The sequence below is a fragment of the Periplaneta americana genome, chromosome 4, assembly GCF_040183065.1.
Source record: "Periplaneta americana isolate PAMFEO1 chromosome 4, P.americana_PAMFEO1_priV1, whole genome shotgun sequence".
NCBI classification, from domain to species: Eukaryota; Metazoa; Arthropoda; class Insecta; order Blattodea; family Blattidae; genus Periplaneta; species Periplaneta americana.
Window position 1 is genome coordinate 50,166,285 of NC_091120.1, and position 26,306 is coordinate 50,192,590.

At 34.4% G+C, this 26,306-nt stretch overlaps 1 long non-coding RNA gene across 1 annotated transcript in view; it reads right to left on the bottom strand.

The window, feature by feature from the left end:
* Positions 1–26,306, bottom strand: part of LOC138698812 (uncharacterized) — a 478,375-nt gene that overhangs the window by 368,854 nt on the left and 83,215 nt on the right. Inside the window, exon 2 of the long non-coding RNA XR_011331941.1 lies at positions 15,093–15,131. This is a non-coding gene — a long non-coding RNA (uncharacterized lncRNA). The remainder of the gene's footprint in view (positions 1–15,092; positions 15,132–26,306) is intronic.

Below are 26,306 nucleotides of genomic sequence, written 5' to 3' on the forward strand. Positions count from 1 at the left end.
GCCGCTATTGTGGGGCAATAATAACGCTACCTTCTTCCGCTCGCCGTTGTTATCGTCATTATAAAAAGCACACAAACTCGTAACACAAGTCCACGAATGAGGTTTCGTAAAGAAATACGACGACGCTCGGTAACGCCTGGTTGGCCAGGTAGCTGCAAGAAGTCGGGAAGCAATTAGTGTCCTATTTGTGTCACCTGAAGGAGAAGAAGGAAATGTCAAACGTCGATTCCTGAAAAGCGTGACTGAAAGGCAACACTCTGACATAAGTTTACAACTGAGGTAACATAGGGGGCTGAGATATGAATGGGAGAACTTTTTAAAGGGATAAATAGCTTACATAATAGCTACTACAGTATATCAAGCATTTCTGTCCGCTTACTTTTCATATTTATTGCTGGGAGCAAAGTGCGAAAACGGCCGTTGACAAATTATTTTTATCAGAGTAAAGGGTCTGGACGTCTAATGTTTGCCAAAGCCCGAAATGTAACCAGTATTCGTACTACGGACGTGTAAAAATTGGCCATGTATGTATGTATGTGTGTGTGTGTATGTATGTATGTATGTATGTATGTATGTATGTATGTATGTATGTATGTATGTATGCATGTATGTATGTATTTTTTATTGAACAACATGCTCCATTACAGAGTAATACTACATGTTTTTAGGATTTTCCCTTTCCTACGATAAATATACATTTGGAAATGTATATATGTATGTATGTATGTATGTATGTATGTATGTATGTATGTATGTATGTATGTATGTATGTATGTATGTATGTATGTATGTATGTATGTATTTTTTATTGAACAACATGCTCCATTACAGAGTAATACTACATGTTTTTAGGATTTTCCCTTTCCTAAGATATATATACATTTGGAAATGTATGTATGCATGCATGCATGCATGCATGCATGTATGTATATATGTATGTATGTATGTATGTATGTATGTATGTACGTACCTTTTTTTGAGCAGCATGTTCCATTACAAATGAGAAGTAATACTACATGCCTAGGTTTATCTTGAAGTACATTATCGATCTACATTATATATTATTATGTTGCTATTTTATGTTAAGTATGGATTAGTGTAGTTCATCTATGATGTGTAACTGTCAAGATAATATTGTTACCTCTTAGTGTAACTTATTTTCCTATTCCTAACCTATAAAGTACTAGAATCTACTATTTACACATTTTAGCATTTAAATATTTACAGTATTTACATATTTACTATCTTTTGATGAGCCTATTTTCAAATAAATTATATCCTCTAATATTCTAGCTTATTTACAGAATATAAGTAACCTATTTTCGTCCCTTATCACTTAATTCTGGCTTTTAACCTCTTTATCTTCCCAAATAACATATCCTTATATACTAGCCAGCCTGTTGTAGTTGTTCAAAGTCTATACTATTTGCAAACTTCATAAAATATTTTACATAATTTTTCACTAATTTTGTCTTGTCCACAGGCCACTTCCCACCACATTTATGTATAGATTGGATTAGTGTTCCTCTTTCCTTTCCTAATTTCGATGTATGTATGTATGTATGTATGTATGTATGTATGTATGTATGTATGTATGTATGTATGTATGTATGTATGTATGTATGTATGTATGTATGTATGTATGTATGTATTTTTTATTGAACAACCTGCTCCATTACAGAGTAATGCTACATGTTTTTAGGATTTTTCCTTTCCTACGATAAATATACATTTGGAAATGTATGTGTGTATGTATGTATGTATGTATGTATGTATGTATGTATGTATGTATGTATGTATGTATGTATGTATGTATGTATGTATGTATGTATGTATGTATGCATGCATGTATGCACACTGCGAGTACACTCCGAGTGGCAGTGGTATATAGAGCGAACCGTAAGTAATGCCATTAATTTCAGGGAGTTATTCTTTGAGATATTTTAAACAAAAGAGTTTAATACAATATTGCTCGTTTTTGTTTCTTGTTGTTTAGTCAACTGTTCGAAGACACGTCTGAACCTCAAAAGTGATACCAAGAAAGGACCTTGAGATAAAAATTGTTCTATATGAAACATATCATAGCGTGTTTTGGGAAAGCCATCGATTTAATTCCGAATATGCTTAATCAATTTAAGGGAACAGTGTATTATGATAGAAAATTGTTGAAAGAATTTTAGTTTTATTGTATAAGGGGTTAGGTACAGCTTACAGCAGTAAAATGCTTGGAAATAATCAACATTTATTTCTTCCTTTACTGTATCTTGTACCATAATGAAAATTATGTGTAAAACACTGTCCTTCTGCTATATGAAAAAAATATTTTTACTACTAAGATTTATTTCAAATCATCCGTCCTCCGTCACCGGGAAGAGTTCTTTCTCATGAGGATGAACATAATTTCAAAAAATTATCCAAAAAAAGTTAATTTTTCGATAGATTCGTTAATTATGAAAGTCCCTGTATAAAAAATGAGGATAGACCCGCCAATATAATAGCATAGGTTGAGCATTCCATTTGATCACTGTTGTAGTACAAGCATAATCTGGGCCACGAATGAAGAAATGAAGCTCTTTAACAAATGAATGCACTGCAGTTGGTATTGACCAACTACCATAAGGGGCAATGTTCTAATGTTTGTTATTATATACTGTATAATATATTTCTCAAGCGATGCGCAGAAGAATGTTTCACTCTGATAAGTAGTTAATTAAATCGATAGCAAATTCACGAAACGGTCAGTTGATTCTGAACTAACTTCTTTTGTAGGCAACTGTTGTTTTAGCCTGTTACGTCATTACACAAGCGAGTTAATTGCGCGTTTTCCCAGGTACTGGTAGGGGAGTTCGGTGGACATGTTTTCAAACGTAATTAATAATTTAGATCGGGGCAAATTGAAGTTCTGCGTGCTTGCAAGAGACATCAGCATAACACAAAACAACAAAATCACAGTGCTGTATAGAAATTCAAACACATAACAACTTGTGTTTGTAATATGATTATTGTTACATGAAACTCTAACAACGGACAACTGAATTACAACAATCATAGGGGACCAGATTACCAAATGATGCTAATAACACTGAAGAGTCGGCCGTAACACGGAGGACTGCTACGAACTGATAGTGTGACGGTGTGTTTGATATTTACTGCATTGCGTTATAACAGTACAGCTTTAACAAATGGGAGGGAATTTTCCTAAATACAAGATATTTGGGTATACAGGTAAAAATTGGGAAATTTTCGTGTAATAACAAGAATAGTATTCATTTTTATAATTTTGTCTACAATGTTAAAATTGTACTCTATATATAAGGAAGGAGCATCTTCTGCGGAGTCGACCTGGTTGGCAAGTTGGTATAGCGCTGGCCTTCTATGCCCAAGGTTGCGGGTTCGATCCCGGGCCAAGTCGATGGCATTTAAGTGTGCTTAAATGCGACAGGCTTATGTCTGTAGATTTACTGGCATGTAAAAGAACTCCTGCGGGACAAAATTCCGGCACATCCGGCGACGCTGATATAACCTCTGCAGTTGCGAGCGTCGTTAAATAAAAAAAATATATATATAACATCTTCTGCGGACCTCTGGAAAAAGAACTAAGAAAGAGACTAGTGAAGTGCATTCTATGGAGTGTGGCATTATATGGTGAAGAAACATGGACATTACGACGATGTGAAGAGAAGTTAATAGAAGCATTTGAAATGTGGATATGAAGAAGAATGGAACGTGTGAAGTGGACAGACAGAATAAGAAATGAAACTCTGTTGGAAAGAGTGGGTGAAGAAAGAATGATGCTGAAACTGATCAGGAAGAGGAAAATGAATTGGTTGGGTCATTGGCTGAGAAGAAACTGCCTACTGAAGGATGCACTGGAAGGAATGGTGAACGGGAGAAGAGTTCATGGTAGAAGAAAATATCAGATGATAGACGATATTAATATATATGGATCATATGAGGAAACGAAGATGGCAGACTGGAGAAAGCTGAGTTTGCAGTGAAAGACCTGCCCTTGAGCAGAACACTAAATGAATGAATGAATATAAATTCCCAATCAAATAACGCAACGTTAAGTCTTACAAGCTACTTTGTGTCAATTATTATGTCAAACAGTATTGCCAGAATGAGAGAAATTTCTCATGGACGAGGGAAAATGGACATAATTCTGGAATCATGGGACACAGAGAAAATGTTTAAAAGTAACAAAAAGTTGGAAACTTTTAATTATTATACTTACTTACTTTCTTACAAATGGCTTTTAAGGAACCCGGAGGTTCATTGCCGCCCTCACGTCAGCCAGCCATTGGTCCCTATCCTGTGCAAGATAAATCCAGTCTCTATCATCATATCCCATCTCCCTCAAATCCATTTTTGGATTCGCTCATACGTGCTACATGCCCTGTCCATCTCAAACGTCTGGATTTAATGTTCCTAATTATGTCAGGTGAAGAATACAATGCGTGCAGTTATGCGTTGTGTAACTTTCTCCATTCTCCTGTAACTTCATTCCTCTTAGTCCCAAATATTTTCCGAAGAACCTTATTCTCAAACATCCTTAATCTTTGTTCCTCTCTCAAAATGAGTCCAAGTTTCATAACCATACAGAACAACCGGTAATAAAACAGTTTTATAAACTCTAACTTTCAGATTTTTTTACAGTAGACTAGATGACAATAGTTTCTCAACCGAATAATAACACGCATTTCCCATATTTATTCTGCGTTTAATTTTCTCCCGAGTGTCATTTATATTTGTTACTGTTGCTCCAAGATATATGAATTTTTCCACCTCTTCGAAGGATAAATCTCCAATTTTTATATTTCGAGTTCGTACAATATTCTGGTCGCGAGACATAATCATATATTTTGTCTTTTCGGGATTTACTTCCAAACCTATCGCTTTACTTGCTTCAAGTTAAAATTATACACTATATATAAATTCCCAATCAAATAACACAACGTTAACTCTTACTTTGTGTCAATTATTCTGTCAAACAGTGTTGCCAGAGTGAGAGAAATTTCCCACGGACGAGGGAAAATAGACATAATTCTGGAATCGTGAGACAAAGGGAAAATGTTTAAAAGTAACAAAAACTTGGGAAATTTTAAAATTTCGCGAACAACAATTTCGTAAATATCATAAGTTACATTTCTTCATAAACGCTACAGACAAATTAACCGTCTCCTTAAAACAGGATCGAAGCTTTTATTTCGTATAGTATAATTATATTTTGTTGCACTCTGTTTTTACTCAAACATTGAAATTTATTGCTACACAGTGGTCAGTCCTTCAACAATCGGTTGTTGTAAATTGAATGACAATTTGATTTTCCTTTTAGAAATGAGTGTTTTATCATCCAATTGGATTTTATTTTATTTTATGCTCGAACATGCCGAAATGTAGTAATTATACACCTAGTAGCAGACCTTTAATACATGTCATTAAAGTACACCTACTCATTAAAGGTCAGGTCTTTCATCCAATGACGACTCAGGGTACAACTGTTCATCCAATGACAGGTCAGCTTTTTACCGTTATAAAACCGCAAGTATATGTTATTCTCGGATATGCAACCGAAAGAGAATTAGCGAAAAGTCACGGATGCTGGAAATCCAATACTGTCGCAGAAGGTTATGTTCTGTTACTATAATAATTAGCGTTAATTGTAAATAATATTCAAATAAATTCAATTTGTCATCTCGTTTTTCAATGTCTAATTTTATTTCAGTGTTATCTCTGTAGGTTCTTATGGCCTAGCAAGGTCAATGTGAGCATCTGTTCCTCGGAAAACATCAATACTTTCGCGTCTGCGCACATCTCACAACATACGGGACATTGCTCCAGGTCAGATACAATAAGATTAATAATATCAAGTTAGAAATATGGTCGAGCATAAAAAGTCGTATGAAACTCGCCTATAATGGTAATTAAGAAGCTCGTATGAAAATTATGAAACTCGCTTGCGCTCGTTTCATAAAAATCCATACTCGCTTCTTAATTACCTTCATTATAGGCTCGTTGCATAATGTACTATTATTACATTGCATTTTATAACATATGTACAGCATGACACTAACAATGTCGTCCAGGAAATGCAAAGCGTCACTCTATATCAGCCATGTTAATGAGTACCAGCTGTAGCAATTTGTTCGGTCTATATAGTCTTTGCTCATAGGTAAACACGTCGCTTCCTCTCCCACGGGATAGCAAAGGTTTTGTATAGCGAGAGTGAGTGCACTTATTTTTCAGTGTTTAAATCAGATGTCCCGCCAAACATTCAATTAAAACTCATTCGTCTCGTGTGTGATAGAAAACTGGAACAACAATACAAAGAGAAGGATATTGTTACCTTTTACCAATCACTTAATCGCTCCCGTTTCCCTCAGTTACATAACTTTACTGCAGAGTCATTTCAATATAAGTACATTTCTTTACAGAATGAATCTCAACAGACATCCCTTACGACAGACATTTCATGTCCATAATGAAACTTGCTGAAAGTATTTATTTTTATCTAGCGCCGCGCATATTGACGTGTAGTCATTTGCTCCTCTGCCTACTTTTCAAATCTAACAATTACATAATTATGCAAATCTAGCTTTCAGGGAAAGTCCCCTGTGAAGTAGACTTAAACAAATTCAAGGGAAAAATTGTTCCGGATCGGGTATCGAGTCCGGAAACTTTGGCTTAGCGCACCAACGCTCTACAGATTGAGCTACCCAGGAACTTCACCCGACACCGTCTCAATTTTTCCCTTCTTGTCCACATAACTCGAGTGGGCTGAACAGACGCCAGAAACCCACATCAAGTGTGCACACAAACTGTGTGTGACTTAAATTATGGTTTTCTGGTAACGTACCTACAGTAACGTATATATTATGCAAATATAGCTTTCAGGTAAAGCTCCCTGTGAAGCCTGGGACTTTTGGCTTAGCGCACCAACGTTCTATCGACTGAGATACCCAGGAACTTCACCCGACACCGTTTCAATTATTTCTGCTCGTTTACACTGCACCATATTAGTCAAATCTTTATTCGTCTTTAACATCTGACATTGTAGAACGTACCCAATATGCATGTGAGATGATGTGACGTCTCAGAAGACAAGAATTAGTGATACTCAGATTGCAGAGGACGTTAATGAAATCCAAGCCCTATCTGGAGAAAACCCGTTGTCAGTCAGCAGTGCTAATTTTTTAAGCAAATGTTTGGAATTGCTCGACGTGGAATGTTGATTAAAGGACAGGTTTTTCTAAATATACTAAAATATCGCCAAATTCTAATTTTAACAAAAAAATTAGAAATAAATACATCAATTAATAATTTAATCATTATTACTTATTTATTTACTTACTTACTGGCTTTTAAGGAACCCGGAGGTTCATTGTCGCCTTCACATAAGCCCGCCATTGGTCCCTATCCTGAGCAAGATTAGTCCATTCTCTATCATCATATCCCACCCTCCTCAAATCCATTTTAATATTATCTTTCCTCGGCCTCCCTAAAGGTCTTTTTCCCTCCGGCCTCCCAACTAACACTATATATAGATTTCTGGATTCGCCCATACGTGCTACATGCCCTGCCCATTTCAAACGTCTGGATTTAATGTTCCTAATTATGTCAGGTGAAGAATACAATGCATGCAGTTCTGTGTTGTGTAACTTTCTCCATTCTCCTGTAACTTCATCCCTCTTAGCCCCAAATATTTTCCTAAGCACCTTATTCTCAAACAACCTTAATCTCTATTCCTCTCTCAGAGTGAGAGTCCAAGTTTCACAACCATAAAGAACAACCAGTAATATAACTGTTTTATAAATTCTAACTTTCAGATTTTTTGACAGCAGACTGGATGATAAAAGCTTCTCAACGGAATAATAACAGGCATTTCCCATATTTATTCCGTGTTTAATTTCCTCCCGAGTATCATTTATATTTGTTACTGTTGCTCCCAGATATTTGAACTTCTCCACCTCTTCATAAGATAAATTTCCAATTTTTATATTTCTATGTCGTACAATATTCTCGTCACGAGACATAATCATATACTTTGTCTTTTCGGGATTTACTTCCAAACCTATTTCTTTACTTGCTTCCAGTAAAATTCCCGTGTTTTCCCTAATCGTTAATTTAATCATAATTACAAACAAATAATAATTTAATAAAAAATTCCACACAGCACTGTTTGTAAAATTTTACGCAAACACATTAAAATGTGCTTTTTTAAACTACATGCAAGTGCTGTATGAATTGAGGGAAGCAAATTTCTGAAATATATACTACTTTTCATTACGTGTATTAGTTCAGATTGAAATTGAAGCAGAAAGGTTATATCGAATACTGTGGACAGATGAGGCCCACTTTATTCTCAATGGTGGATGGAGTCAGTATTGCTGAATAAGGACTACACAAAATTCATATGCATGATTTCTTAGCATCGCCACAGATACACTTGATTGTACTTGTCACTATATCTTGTCACTAGAGAGTTCTTGAAATTTATATTTTCCCCGCCATTCATAAATATTTTGATATGATACCTCTTGCACAAAAGGGGAGATCTATAACTGAAATTTGATTAATATATTTCAGTATTATTTGTATTTATTCCTGGTAATAATGAACAGTTTGACTTGTAAGAGAACGGCAGTTACGTAGACTTTCGGCTCCCCCCTAGTACCATTAATGCATAACACAATGTCAATACGGCGGTTGCTGTCGTCTGCGATACAACGAACTTTTCTGTTGATTATCGAATTCGTCATTTTTTCCGTTTTTTTTTTATTTTATTGGGTTATTTTACGACGCTGTATCAACATCTAGGTTATTTAGCGTCTGAATGATATGAAGGTGATAATGTCAGTGAAATGAGTCCGGGGTCCAGCACCGAAAGTTACCCAGCATTTGCTCGTATCGGGTTGAGGGAAAACCCTTTTTCCGGTTATTATATGCTTATTTAAGTTGTGTGAACTCTCGCTAGTAGTTTTATATTTTATTTTATCCGTCTTAGTATTTATTTTATTATTGTAAATATTTTTGTTTTATAACTAATATTATTATTATTATTATTATTATTATTATTATTATTATTATTATTATTATTATTGTTACTATTATTTCTATCATCAGCATTATTATTTCGTCACGTGAATGCAAGAACTAGGTAACTCGAAATTTGCGTTTTTTAGTTACCTCTTTTATAGCATAGCAAAAATCGCACAAAATGTAATGCAAGAACTAGATAACTGATCGAACGATACCAGCGACATCTATTTTCCAATATAAAAAATAGGTACAAGAAAACGAGACATTTTCCTCAGTACAATAAATAAGTAAATAGGCAATGTCACAAAGTATGAAAAATCAAGTTACCTAGTTCTTGCATTCAGGCGACGATTTGATCTCTGTAAAATTTATGTAGACTACTGGACTGTACCCGAGCACGAGCATATGCTCATTTCGGGTGTCTATTCATATGTATTCATTCCAAATGTAAATTGTAAATAAATTTGAAAACATTTGAATACATTAAATCCGGTTTGCTTTGTTGATCTTGGTTGCTCACTTTGTTTGACTATATATTAATTTCAACTATGTTATTTTATAATAAAACTCTATAGATGTTTTGTAATAATAATTTGTGATAGTAATTAAAATTACTATTCTCCAATCGTCGTGTACTTAATGCCATTCTTAGAGACTGAGGTTACATCCAAGTACAAGTGGAACCATACAAGAAACTTCTAGCGCCGTGCTGGTGCGGCACACAGCTATGCATGCAGATGAGGCAGGTAGTCAGAACACATTACTGCAGGCGAACGAGTAGGTAACGGTTAATGGAAGTAATACCACTCGCAAAGGGGAATCGCGGTTCTTTTCAATTGGATGTCCTTTGTAATGCTTTAATTAAACCTTCACAAAATTTAAAACAGTCACAATCTCGTAGCTGAACTGGAACAGTCGGTTACTCGACGTCTGTAAATTAACCAATACAACTGCTTCCGGAACTGCTTCACGTGTGGAGAAGATGGAAGTTTCAGAATGTATTGAGAACGAACAAGTGCTATCAATTTATTCAATTTTTGAAATGAAAATATTCTCTTACGTCTTTGTGAACTTTCCTTCACGTGTTTATAATCTGATATTTAGCGATGCTGTATTAACTTTGAAGTTAACTTTATGGTGCGTATGTAAAGATTCTACGTAAAGATTAATTTTTGGTCCTATAGAATATAGGCTATCGCTTACGGTAACAATGAGAGAATTTTTCTCCTCTAAAAATCATTGTTACCATAACATATATTCTATAGGACTAAAAATTAATATTTACGTAGATTCTTCGCCCAACAGTGCATATTACTGTGGAATCCCGGCCACCAAGTCACTCAATTGAGTGCGCTCCTTGTATAATGGCAGTTGACTTAATATATGTCAACATATATGCCGAACTTGGAGTCAGGCCACAAAGGAAAAAAACACTAGAGGAAAGGGATACGATCCGGTGCTGTGGATTGAACTTCGGCGTAGCTCAGTGGTTAGAGCACTTGGTACGTAGAACCAAGGACTCGGATTCGTTCCCCGGCGCCGGAGCGAATTTTTCTCGTCTAATAATAAACATTAAAAGGGTACCTATATACTGTAAGTCATAAATTGCAAGTTCTCAGTAGAGGAAAAGCAAAATTTGAAATAAGAATAAGTAGCATTATGTTGGGCTAGAAAATCTGACGCTCTATATCATTATGGAAGAAGATAGACATATACTCTTCATACCGTATAAAGAAGTATATTTTTGTGTTCATATGGAGGCCATAACTCAAAATCACCAATTTCTGACTAAATCTTTTAACGTCCATCATAGAACTAGCGTCGATGGTATTGAAAAGCGAGATAGCATTTGACGTGATGGATTCGAGGGTAGGCTATACCATGGGATTACTTGAAATTCGCTTTGCAGTAGGGGTAAACAAATCTGGCAATTCTGACCATGATAGCCAGAGATCGGAACAGAATACAGCTGCAGAAATGGGCTTACTCTGAGAAGTTGCTGACGTTTCAAAAGAGGATCACATAAGAAATGAAGTAATAAGAAATAGTCTGCAAGTACGTAACATTCTTAAAAACATTGCTGACTGTCGAAATAAATGATTAAACCGCGTGCAAAGAATGAGTCATGGTAGAATTTCTAAGCTCATTATGAACTATAGACAGAGGAAAAATAACTAGTCCTATCACAGGTTTTTTGCTAACAAAGCTAGTTCAATACGACTACTCCTCCCAGCGGCAAGCCACGGTAACTATGCGGTACAAGCTTTTTCCTAACAAAACTCGAACAGTTCCTCGTTCTATAGGTATAAGAATTACAATTATCTGTTGTTTAGTTTATTTGTTGTGAATTTCTGAAATGTTCACGGACTTATGAAAGACGGTGTACAACGTTATTCAACGGTAGCTTGGGAGCCGAAGTTATCCTCTTTGTTCTTCTGAAAACATCCATATTTGTCAATTTTCTTCTTTAAGTTCCTTTAAGAATAACGAATACTCGAGTATAAACCTAGAATTTTACTTTTAAAATGTGAGAAATCTCGGCCGTTGTGCGAAGGAAATTACATATTTTAGCATCAGCGGTGACAAAGTTGGAGAGGAGTACATTAGACAGCAGCGTCAGTTGCGTCTTTCGCCGGAGGCAAGTCGCCATTCCCTCTTTTGTATCAGCTGGAGCACGCCTACTCACAATTTTCCGCAACTCGAACACGAACCATATCGTAATCCGCAAAACTTTTAGTTCGCGCGCCCCGAAGCAGTCTGTTTGGGGTTATTTTCCATTGCCTTTGTTTGACAACCGTTAGTAAAAAAAAAAAAAAAGAGAAGGAAAAAAAGAGCATTAAAAGGCTTTTCATCCGAATGATAAAAGTTTACAAATGCTAGAGATTATACAGATCATGGAAATTGTGGCATTAGTGGCAGTAGAAGTGTTATCAATATCAGTGGTTGTAGTTGTAAGTGTTTTTATTAAATCAATGACATTTTACTTGATTTTTCGTTAATAGGAATTGGAACCGATTACAAATGTTGAGAGCAGCATGGTACATAGACCGGGGACGTGAGCTAGTACGAGGCCATTGACTTGATTCTGCGATCGATTACAGGAATAACAAGATGAAGATAAACAAATCTGGACAGTTCTAAAAGTATTAATGAATGAATGAATGCATGAATGAATGAAGTGCATTTATTGATACACAATTATACAAACTCATGTACACAAGATCCTTCGCACGAGCCTGTACGACCATTCGTGCTATAACTATGCACAGTTTGAATCTTAAAAGCAAACAAAAATAATACTACTAATAATAAAGTAGTAAAACAACAATAATTGTTATTATTTCTACCGTTATCATTAATTATCACAATTACAACTAATCTAACTTCTTACCAAATTTCACAAAATAATAATAATAATAATAATAATAATAATAATAATAATAATAATAATAAAATAAACGTAAGATATGAAGGAAAAAAACACAGTGAAACACACACACACACACACACACACACACACACACACACACACACATATATATATATGTAACAATTCAATTAAATTCCTTATTGAAACTGCAATCAATAATCAAAATAATAAATATAAAGGTAAAACTAAAAAAAAACGTATAAACACGCAATAAAAAACCCAATAAATACAAAAAGAACATTATCCCCTAATTACCTTATTCGCTCAGTGTTAATACTACTCATTACAACACTAATAAATAACTCTTCCCCTTATTTCCTCAGCCCCCCCCTCCCCGTCCGTCAGTTCCACCCTCAGCTTTCGAACTGTTGCCATAAATTTTCCCACACTCTCACAGAATGTAGCGTTATTTAACATATTGTATGTTGCCAAGTGCCCCCTGCTAGAGGTAATGAAGGACTCTGGCAGGAATCGTTTCCTCAGAGCTTCTGTGGCTTCACACTTCGATAAAATATGGTGTGATGTCTCGCCTTTACCGCAAAGAGGACATATTCTCGCTCCCTGTTCGTTGACGATAGTGCCCTCCAAGCTCCTAGACGAAACCAGGTTAAGCCCAGTCTGCCTTCTCTGCTTCCTCTATAGAGGTATAACTCGGTTTCCCAATTTGTTTTGATAATCGATTGGATCTCCAGAGCAACCTTATCCCTACATTCTCCTTCTGTTATACATAGCATTACAAAAAAATATTTTTACATACGGTACCTTTCGTCATATGCAGAAGAATTATCATAGAATTATTCATGGGTATGAGTTTCCTCCTTTCCTTCAGGGTCCGTACAATTACAATGCAAAACAACTCACATCTTTAGTGCCTCACCAAATTCCGCTGCAAAAATATACGCCTGAGAACTTTTAATCTTCGACATTATTATTCAGCAAGTACACTGCATGCTACGGTAGTGACTGGCGAACGGAGTATTCAGCAGGTACACTGTTTACGCATGCTAGAGTACTGATTGGTGAACGGATAGTCAACTTGAAACCGACGTAACGCAACCTATCGGCCCTCAACATTACAAGCTTAGTAATAAATTTTGTATCGAATCCGGGGAAAAAAACATGTATCTACTTATACGGGTGTATATTAAATTATTTACTTTAAATATTAATTAAAAATTATAGACATAATATCTTTCGGAGCATAAAAAATTGAATTTGTTACCAAAAGAATAAAACGCATGAGAAGTATAATGCCACCTTCATAACACACCTTTATTATTAGATTCGACTCTTAAAGTGCACTTTTCCAATAGGTTAGTACTCATAGTAAGAGTTTGTATCTGATAATAGTATATTATAATACAAGCTTGGAAAGTGCTTTTTACAAAATAGAGGAAAGGTTTGAAAATCTTACTATACAGTACGTACATTACACTATGAACAGCTGACTGAAGATTAGCAGTCTGGTCAACGTACAAACTTCACCATCAACTTCAATGTGAACGCGTAAAAATGATTCAGGTACTTGTAACATTTCGTGTTCAGTTGGAATAATGTTTTATTATTTTTTTTGTAAAGTGAAGTTCGAATTATTCAAATAAAGTTCAATACATTTCAAATGCAGTGATTTTTTCGTATAATGTATCCTATATTAATTAACACTGCATATGAATTTTACATCCGTTGTAGGATTGTACCATACAGTAAAATCAACTTTAAATCGTAGCGACCGTTTGCTGTAACGACGAGAAAGCACAATATCGTGCAAAAACGACTATTACTTTTTATACCTATGTTACAGAAAGCTTATGTAAGTCATCGTTCATTACAGAAGTTATCCAATGATAAAACAATTTTTTTCGACAGTCAGTGCGGTGAATACATACAATTAAAATAATTATTATAATAAACTAATTAAAATGCATGTATTACTTCATAATTACTCGGAGGCATAACTATAAACCTACTGCGGTTTTTTGCATCACGTTTGATTATAATTTTAAATTAAAATTTACATACGCATTATAATGTACAAATTACTTTTCACGCGTTTAATTCATTCCATAATACTGTAACACGCAATTACATATCAACGGTGATTTAAATATGAAATCACTAATGAAAACCATGATTTAGGAATATCTAGATGATTCCGACATTGATTATTGAATATCCCACAGACTTGCATATTCAGCAAAAAATTTTGTATGCGTGCGTTCAGATTCCTTCTGATAAAGTACACGAATCATAACTCATCAGATTGTAAATTTTCTGTTGTAAATGATAAGAGAAGAGGTTGGATGTGAATGTAACTCCAAATAATTGGTGCTGAATTCTGTAATCTTGATTTTGCTGATATAAAAGATTTAAAACATGTGACAGATAACAACTGTATATAGCATATAGCGGAACAGAACGTCACTAAAAATGCTGTCAGCGGTTACTCGTGTCTTTTGCGTCAAACCTTCTAACAATCTACTCGTAAATGGAATTAAAAAATGAACCAATTAACAGTGTGATGCTCTAGAAGATAGAATATGCTGTACATACAACATGAAATAAGACTGGAAATATTACTTCGATATTATCAAATAAAATAAAAATTAAATAATATGCCACTCACAGTTTTCCAAAGACAGCAGAAATTAGTTCTTGGTAATAACTGTAAAGAGAGAAAATAAGTAAATTAGTTTTTAAAGTTTCTATTACGTAGATCACGTACAATGATTAAATCACAACATATTTCAGTATGTAGAGGAACTATCACACTAAACTAATATTTTAATGTTACTTATTTTCTGTCTGTCTGCCTGCCTGCCTGCCTGCCTGCCTGCCTGCCTGCCTGCCTGCCTGCCTGCCTGCCTGCCTACCTACCTACCTACCTACCTACCTACCTACCTACCTACCTACCTACCTACCTACCTACCTACCTACCTATCTATCTATCTATCTATCTATCTATCTATCTATCTACCTACCTATTTATTTATTTATTTATTTATTTATTTAACTAGCTAGCTAGTTAGTTAGTGAGTACAAATTAAAATTGTAGAACAAAAATGTTTCTAGCCATTACCGTAAGTGCCAAGCTCGTGTACGGTGTGGTATTAGCCAATTATATAACATAAAATTTACAAGGACAGTTTACTAAATACAGTAACTTAATTCAAACCAATAAATAACACACAAGAGCGAAAAAATAAGTCAGAGAGAAAGAGAGAAAAACCACATTTAATATAAATTGACAATCAGACAGAAGCTAGTGACATTCAATAAAAAACACGAATATAGTCGACAGAAATAAAGGGTAAAAAAATACACACATTTTTTACTATTATATATCACGAATAATTTTATAAATTTCTTTTTGAAAGATTAAATTTTAAAATATTTCAAATTTGGAAAATGGTTTGTAGTTTTATTATAAAGTCTTGGGCCGAAACTAGCACCATGTTTAAGAGCTGCACTTGTTATGACATTTAGGCTCAGTTAATAGGAAAGTAGAATTTTTGTCTTCGAGTACGATATTCATGTCGATTAGATTTATGTGTTATTTGATATCTGTGGTAGTAAGTTAGTAAACTATATTTATAAATTTCTTCAATAGTTCATACTTTAAAATCTGTATAAATTAAATTTGTTGGGTAATCCATGTTTTTGGTTAGACAAATTTGTATTAATCTTCTGTGTAATAAAATTAATGGATTAAGTGCAGATGATGCTACTCCAACCCATTTATTATACCATATTGTATTAATGATTGTACTACAGCTAAAAATATTATTCTCAATGCCTCCTTAGTTATAAAATTTCGAAGTATTATGAATTCATAAATTTTCTTTGTTATATTTGTACACATAAAATCAATTTGTTTATCCCAACGTAAATGCTGATCTATAATAATTCCTAAATATTTAACTTGCGTGGAAGGTGTTAGATGTGGGCAATTACAATAATTATTTGTTAATTCCTTACATGAAATGTCATGTATTACTAACTGATAATTATTCATACGTGGAGGTAAACCTTTCATTGTTAAATAAAATTGAATATACGTAGTTTTATTAGTATTTAAGGACAGGAGATTAGAGTCAAGCCAATTTTTCACTATGTTAACTGATACGTTAGCTGTTAACTTCTCACTAGAGTAATAGAGGTTTCGAAGTCGTGTAAATCCTGCAAATATTTGTTAGGCCTATGGACAAAGCGGTTAAGAGATACGGAATTGGCTAGCTTGACAACGTTAAATTATGTCTTACATAAGAAACATTTTTCTCGATAACTGTTGAAGCTAGACAGCTGATTTATTACAGCTCACAACTTGACTTCATGCTGAAAGAATAGTTTTTAATTCATTGTCTTACTGAGAAATAATTGTTCCACATTCGTATTTTTTCAACGATTTTCAATACATTATTCCCCAAAATTTAACAAATAAAAGGAAAACACATTATTTAAGTACTTGTACAACATCCAAGTAAACAATTCTGAAATTTTCATCCTTCTAGATTAAATGAAAGGTGAGAAGAGGCTACTTTTCTGTGAAAAACTGAACTTACGAAAAATTAACATTTAAATAAGATACACGTTAGAAAAAAAACGAAAAATTAACATGGATATAGTTTTCGTATGATCATATGTGATATACAATTTTGAAGAGAAAAGAATCGGAGAATATAATGGAATAATAATAATAATAATAATAATAATAATAATAATAATAATAATAATAATAATAATAATAATTGGCCCAAAATCCATAACTTAAAAGAACTGAGGGTTAAAATTTAAACTTCTACACACTCCCTCAAAAAAAAAAAAAAAAAAAAATCGAAAAATTTAAATGGAAACAACCATGGCATTGATGATGACATTTTGTTGCTGCATTGAATTGCAACAATAGCGACGTCGTAGACCTCTGTCAACAAATGATCGCACTCATTCATAGTTTCATCACATTCTAGTATATACAGTCACGAAGCTTGAGTTGTGAGAATGCTAGGAACAATAGACTGTGGCGGTACTATTTCGCATTGTCTGTAATGAGGCGATATTAGCGATCCTAGTGGTTGGCAACTATCTATGGATGCATATGTACTACGTATTGAGCTTCGTGACTGTATATATTAGACTATGGTTTTATGTAAAATATGTGCCTGTCGATTTTACATTATTAGCAACAGAAAAAGTTCAATCTACACATACTTTTGTCATCTATTTTCATAAATGTACAATTTTAAATCCTGTTCTAATTTGTTTTTGACTAATGATCATAAGTAGAATGAGCTCCAGAATAGGTTATATTCTTGTCTAACAGAAATTCCTCATTATAGTGAAATACCTCCCGAAAGACGTTTTTGATGGAGTCGAATATATGCCAGTTTGAAGGCGCTAGTCAAAAATGGATTAAGTATTATGTTCAGTAGTTTCATCACGGAAGAAAATCACGCTAATTGTCAGAATTTCTGGTAGAACATTTTTCTTTCAACTTGTCCGACATTATGCATTGATAATGCTCTTAAAATGGAATTTTGACAGCATTGATTAATCTCTGGACAGATTCTGTCTCTAATGACGATCTGATTGTATATAAAATGAGTTCTTACAAGCCCGTGGCAAATGTATCTGCGAATTTAAACATACTCTAAACGTATACATTAATGAACGTCTTAACCTATATATTAAAACAGTATATCTGCAAAAACTCGTCACCATAAAAATTAAAAAGGCTAGAGAAAATAACTTTGAAATGGTGACTTACATATTTTAAAATAAAAGTATTATAAAGCTTCTTTCTTCTCTTTTGAAACTTCCCCTTAAAATGTTTTATCATATCTTTATATGTTCATTACTATGAAAATAAAAGAAACTTAAAGGAAGAGCTGACATTTTTCCTTTACTCTGAATAATTTCTGTCGTTATAATTCTAACCTTTGATATTTTGACCTTAATTGTGTACATCATTATCACAAAAGTCCAATTCATAAAAATGAAGTTATCAGAGGAATACAAAGAACAAGTAATAACACTTTGAACTTCGAAACAGTTGTTGGAAAGCTTGTATCTTTCCCAGTAAGTCAGCCTGAAGATTACATAGAATGACCGATATGATTCCTTTAAAGTCCTTATATGTGAAATAGCGGGAAATGTAGTGCAATAACTTTGAAATATAATTTTAATACAAGGACTAAAGGAGTTCATTTACGTATACAATTACAATATATTTCAATGCAGAGACACATATGCCTCAGGCTTTCTAGATATTTCAATTTTCCAACTCTGCTAATTTATACAAAATAAGCTTTTTTCCTCTTCCCGCCCTGGAGATGTGTATAGGTCTATACTTCGTATAAAAAAAAGGTAAAATATAATATGAACGACTGCATAATAAATAATACATATGATTTTATAACTTCAATTTGCAAACATGTATGCATGTTTTAGCTATAATGTACAACTGGAGTCAAGTGAACAATAGTAATGAACACAACAATGATAAATCTGAACATGATGATCTTTAACAAATAAGAAGCAGCTTTATTAGATTAAATTCTCTAACCCAGAGGCCTCTGAAGGACACAGTTGGCTGGCGTCGTAAATTATGTAAAACGGATGAAATGCAGGACATGAACTAATGCACGAGTCTCAGGAAGTGGACCCATCAAGACTACGCCAAATTAGGACGAAAAAGAACAGGTGCAATTCAGGCGCTGGTGCAATAACAGCCTAACTCTAGTTAAGTCGTTATTCCGACAATGACATTTTCATAACCTTCCATGTCTTTTCCAACGTTTGCAAAAGTTGCTCATTTCGTTGACCCTAAATGGCACGAGAGTTGATTATGTGAAGTGCTGTGCTAAGTCAAAAGATTCAAAATTCACAATACAAAAATATGTTACACTCATGTTTTATACATCAGGGTCATTGGCAGTATCATGTATTTACAATACCGTCTTCCAGCCATTCAGTTTTCAGGGGATATTACACCAGAACAGAAAGACCTTAATCTAAGAAATCCCCCTCGTCCAGGCTTAAAATTATCAACAGTAATCCACTAGAGGTTTTGATTTATCTAGAGAAAATCAAAACTCGAATGGGATTTAATTGATTATTACACGATTAGAAGAAAATATATAAAGATTAGAAGAAATAAAGTACTCTAATAAAATAAATTATTAATTGGCTTATTAAAATTCTATCTCACTAATGTTAGCTTCACCAAAACGTTTGAACGGAGCCGCCATTTTCACTTGACCACCATGCTGTAAACAAATGACGATCGCAAAACATGTTTTATAGTACCGTAAAGAATTTCTGACAGCATGCGATTTTTTCTTATGGGGAAAGTAGAAGAACTCGAAAAAATTCGCCATGAAGTTACTGAAATTCCTGTGGTCATGTTGCGTCGTATAATAGGAAACATACAACTTACTAGACGTGAAGCACGTGTGCAACGAAATGGATTCCACCTGCGGGATGTAGTGTTGAGAAAATAAGAATTTCATGAGGTACAGATAAATGCTATCGTGTATTCTTTAAATGTAAAGTGAAAGTTTAGTTTCAAAGTAATCAATGCAATAATTATATTATTGAAGTTTCAAAATAGCCCGTTTCATTGGCTCACTTTATATAAAGGAAAAAATATTGTGATTCAGCAGAAAAATCTATTCCGATATTTTTTGGGGATTATACACATTTTCAATATATCCTTGATACCGAGAGAATGATACAGAATGATTCCTCTACAACCGCACCCAATGTCTTGCTCACAATTCACGAACAAATGAAGGCAAATATACTAAAGACTTTACCAATAACCAAAAATTTATTTAAAAATAGGCTTGACTTTACTAATAGACAGTAGTATATTATGCACACTATTTAAAGGGTGTAACTGATATTTTGTTATTTGAAGTGTTGTATCAGTGAAGTGTGTTGTGTCAGTAAAGTGTGTTGTGTCAGTGAAGTGTGTATGTGTCAGTAAAGTTTTATAGTTTATAGTGGAGCAAAGTATTTGAAGAGTTAATTGTTTTTGAAGTGTTAGTGAAATCAGGATAGTATCAGTGAAATGTGTCGTAGTACCAGTGCAGTGTGTGAGTTGACAGCGAAATGAGTGTAGTGCTGAAAGGTACTTGTGCATGTATGAACATATCATACTCGTGGGTTTCAGTTCGAACTTAGAGTTAAGATATAAATTAGATTTACTTTAAATGTTATTTAAGTGAGCGTTCTCATTTAATTAGGATGCTTCTTGTTAATTTTATTATACTATTATTATTATTTATTAGTATTAATTATGATTAGTATTATTAATTTATTATTAATTGTGTTAATTATTAATTTTCATTATTGAGTGTAATTAGTTACCACTGCCACAAAGCATTTACCCATTTGCAGTGTGAATACATACATACGTACGTACGTAAATACATAAATACGTACATACGCACATACATACATACATACGTACGTACAGACGTACACACGTACATATACACATACATACATATATTTATTTATTATTTTGCTAATAATTGTAACATAAAATATAATATATACAGAAAAACTTTAGCACGCCCCTGAAAGAGTAGAACTTGTGCTCAGGGGCGGATTCCTGAATTGAACTTAATAATTATACAATACAATTTGTCTTATGTCTACTATGCAATTATAGTATATAAATTTAAATGTACAATTTTTTCAATTTTTATATACATACATACATACATACATACATACATACATACATACATACATACATACATACATACATACATACATACATACATGCAGAGGAAGAGACCGTCGACCACCTCCTTTTCGAGTGCCCGAAATTGGACAAAGAAAGACTAGCGTTCCAGCGGGAAATGTTAAGGAAAACTGGCAAGTGGACTTTCACAAAGCTTAAAATAATGCAAGAACATGCGCATACATTCACAAACTATGTCAATGTTACAAATTTAGACGAGTAAACGTAGGATAATTTAATCTAGGATAGATAAGAGTAGGCAATAGATATAATGAAAGACTCAAATTTTCACAACAAAATAACAGACCTACATACGCCTAGAGAGTGACAGAAACGAGACTTAATGTGTTATATTTATTATAAACATACAGGTAGCAAGGCATGTAGTATTACCTTTATTGTAATGGGACATGCCGTTCAACTAATAAAAAAATACATACATACATACATACATACATACATACATACATACATACATACATACATACATACATACATACATACATACATACAAATAGCGTCTGCATGAGATGAAGCTGATAATGCCAGCGGTAGAGGACCGAAAGTTACCCAGCATTTGCTCTTAATGGGTTGAAGGAAACTCCAGGAAAAACCTCAACTAGGTAACTTATTCCAATCAGGATATAAACACGGGTCCGCTCTTTGCACGGTCAGTCATGCTCGCCGCTACTCTATAGCGGTGGGGATTCTATTACTGCAAGTGACTTTACTCTAACGGCTATCGATGCCTATGGGTTCCCTAGTTTAATTTTGGCGTACTTCGTAAGTCAAATTTATTTTTCCATTCTTTTCCATAGTCCATCACGCCAGCTGTTTCTTTGTTTTGGGTTTTCTTACTTTTCCTTGATCTTCATTCTATTGCATTGCCTTTTCAGATAGTCTATATCTTCCTGCCCGTTTTCTATGTCTGAAGTAAACCAGCTGTTTCTTTTCAATTAGATGGCTATACGTAACTATCTGGTCTACGACGACGTATATTATTATTTCACTTCTTATTTTCTTTCCTCGCGGTATGCCAGCTGACATTCTCCAATAATCCATTTCCGCCGACCGTAACCAGTTTTATTGCGCTGGGTCTTTGCCCACGCCTCGGCCAACATGTTACAGCATTTTTAATATAGTGTTATATAACACGTGAAATTTACTTTTTGCTAACGTTCTGCTTCCAAATATCGAATTCAAACTCGCAGTGACATTTCTTGCTGGATAACCTCTTCTACTGTACGTGAAATGTGATACATTACTTAATACACGTAGGCCTACATACAGTACATAGCGCATTTTTACCTTTAACAGCAATATTAGCAATAATAATAGTAATGCAAATACTAGCAGTAGTAACAGTAGCAGGATTTCATACACCGCCACTCAGTGACACAAGGACCACAGCTAGAAAAATAGCTATGCAAACATGAAACTCAAATGTGACACTGTAACTATCCATGGACGAAACCTCGCCTCCAGCAAAAATAACATACAAAGCAACAGAACTATCCACATAAAGCGATCAATGAAATTAAATTGTATGAGTTTGAGCCACATAGCAGCGCCACTCGGAAGCGCTGCTAAGTCGCTGTGCATAAGAAGCACTAACGATATTAGTAGTAGTAGTAGTAGTAGTAGTAGTAGTAGTAGTAGTAGTAGTAGTAGTAGTAGTAGTAGTAATAATAATAATAGTTTACTTCATGGAAATGGATTCTTGAATAGTTTAATAATAGTACATTATGCAACGAGCCTATAATGGTAGTAATTAAGACGCGAGTATGTTTGTTTATGAAACGAGCGCAAACGAGTTTCATAATTTTCATACGAGCGTCTTAATTACCATTATAGGCAAGTTTCATACGGCTTTTTATGCTCGACCATGTTTCTAACTTGAAATTATTCATAAGTATTCACATTATTCTTATCTGACTATAGAGCGGAAGTGATCTTGTGCAATATCTCGTGAATTGTGAGATATGCGCTCACGCGAAAGTATTGATTTTTTCCGGGGAACAAATGTCATTGACCTTGATATAATCTAGAGAGTAAAATGAACATTAATCTTGATATAACCTGGAAATTGATTTAGACATTGAAAAACGAGATGACAAATTGAATTTATTTGAATATTATTTACAATTAACGCTAATTATTATAGTAACAGAACATAACCTTCTGCGATAGTATTGGATTTCCAGGCTCCGTGACGTTTCGCTAGTTGTCTTTCGGTTGCATATCCGAGAATAATCGATACTTCCGGTTTCATATTGTTTTCTGATTGGTGGAAAACCTGAACTTTAATGAATAGGTGTACTTTAATGAAGTCCATTAAAGGGCTGCTACCAGATGTATAATTACTACATTTCGGCATGGTCGAGCATAAAAGTCTATTACATGAAAGGACTCCTTTAAATACAATACATTTTAGTCAATCATTATTCACATGAATCAAATTATAATTATTTAATTATATTGTAACGGTCTTACTAATAAAAACTCTTATTATAGACGTTTAACTCCCTTATACTTATATAGCAAATAGCTCGTTTATAAATCGTGCGTAAATTCCTGACTTATTTCACTAATATTTCCAACCGCAAAAATAGCAATCGATACTGCCAAAATAACACAAAATTACTGCCTGTTACAGTACTTAACTTTGACATAACGTTGCAAAGAAACAATACAACTTGACAACTAAAACATTATTGTAATTTACTTAATATACATAGTAATGGAGGGAAAAGAGGCTTCACCCTTACGGTATAAAGTAAGAAGACCAGTAGTTTGGAGCAATCGAGAAGAATTTGGTTCTATACAGTCTTTTGGCATGGCTAGTGCTATTTCAAATCTGTCCAAAGGTGATCAGTAGCCTATGCAGTGATCCAATGCTTAACAGTAAAATACAAATACTACTAATACTGCTACTACTACCGCTACCGCTACTACTACCACTAATAATAACAATAATAATAATAATAATAATAATAATAATAATAATAATAATAATAATAATAATAAACGTGAAAAAATGTAAGAATAAACTGGAAACACTTTGAATTTTTAATGGTCCACATTTCATTTTATAAAATGTATTTATTTCTGAATGTGTTTTAAAGTCATTTGTAAGATGGAACTAATTTACTTGAATAATTTCTCCGGGGCCGGGTATCGGTCCCTGGACCCTTCGCTTAGCGCGCGAACGCTCTACCGACTCAGTTACCCCAGGAACTATACACGACACCGTCACAATTTTTCCTTTTTTATCCACACAACTCACATGAGCTGACAAGACGCTAGAACTCAACTATGAGTGCACACAATACTGTGTGACTTAAATTGTGGCTTTCTGTTAACGTACCTCCAGTAACGAATGTATTATACAAATCTGGCTTTAAGGTAGTAGCTCCCTGTAAAGCAGGTTTGGGGTAGCTCTGTCGGTAGAGCGTTCGCGCGCTAAGCGAAGGGTCCCGGGATCGATACCCGGCCCCGGAACAATTTTTCCTTGAAATTATTCAAACCTGCTTTACAGGGAGCTACTACCTGAAAGCCAGATTTGCATAATTAATTTATTGTTATGTTAATTATCTTACAACTCGGTACAATAAAACTTTTAAACAGCATGTGAGTCATAGACTACGTACCTCTGCCCCTCTACACAATGGAGACCACAACGTATATACGTCATTTGTTGTGCTCTGGAGTTACAATGCGTTTGGGTTATTATGTTGTCTGATAGAGGTCTCGTATACGACAGCTTTCCATTTGCAATGCCATTACTGTAGAGTGTAGACTGTTATAAAATGATGTTGTATTAAAACTCACAATACCGAATTTACAGCTGGAGATATAATTACCCCATCAACATTGACTGCCATGGATGATGATATTATTTATAAAGAGTAAATGAAGGATCTGTCTATTAGCCACCAAAAATGCAATGAGACTGCATTTATTACTGAGTTTCGAAACATCACACAAACATCCTATATCCATCTCCACTTTCTAATGCGGAATTGACAAGCGACCTAAATTTAATTCAAACATTTGTTAGCTTAATATTCTCATATGCTGACGTTTCTGATTACAATTCAGCAGATCCCGACTGTAAAGTGGGAATTTGTCTAATCTTTTTGTTATTTGTTGTTTAACCGATAATTTAACGATACTGTACCAACTAAACTGTTTTTAGATTCTGCTAAGGTGAGTGGATAGTGATGCCTGTGCGATTAAAGTTTAGTTTAATATTTCTAGGTTTTAGTGTTCAGAATGGAATAAAAATGTCTATAGTTAAACAATATACCATTCTGAATTTAGTGGTATAAAAGACAACTACGGTCCGTCCCAGGAATCTGAGTAGAAAAACGAAACAAGACCCCTGCGCAAATGGTATGTGGGAGGGCTAGGACCAATGACTGCTTTGGGGGGAGGCATTGCTTGAACGAAGCGAGCAATCGGTTGCAGGAGGGGATAATTTCTATCTGAACTCTGCCGTCTACCACGAGCATCTTACCCCTTAGCGGACTCGAGCTGATACTGCCCGCAATACATTCCGGTACATATAGACTCCGCCCCCATATGCGCGAAGTTACTCCACAGATTCCTGGGACGGACCATAATTAGTTTCTTATTCAAGTGCAAATGAAAGACCCTAACTGATATTTTCCCATTTTGCTAAATATATATCTCAATCATCAGGTGCACATTACTTACTACAATCTTCACTCATATGTCTGGTACTTCAAACACTGTTGCGTATGGGAAATAGTGTCTGTTGTGTCGATGCGTATAAAGAAGCAGTCATTATAAAATGCCTGTATTGTGAAAAGATGGTGTGTCCTGAAGAGTATCTTGTGTGAACATAACAGGTGAGCTTACCCTAAATATTTTTCATTTCGTCTTAAATGAAAATGTGAACAAATTCGATATCTAGATTTCTAACAGGGATGGAAGAAAGTAGTTTCCTCGCCTCTAGTGCTCTCTGCATATAGGTTATGAGCAAATTGCGCGCAAGAACGGCACGCAATCAAGATTTTTTGAATTTCTGCATTTTCACAAATATGCAATTCCAAAACGAGATAC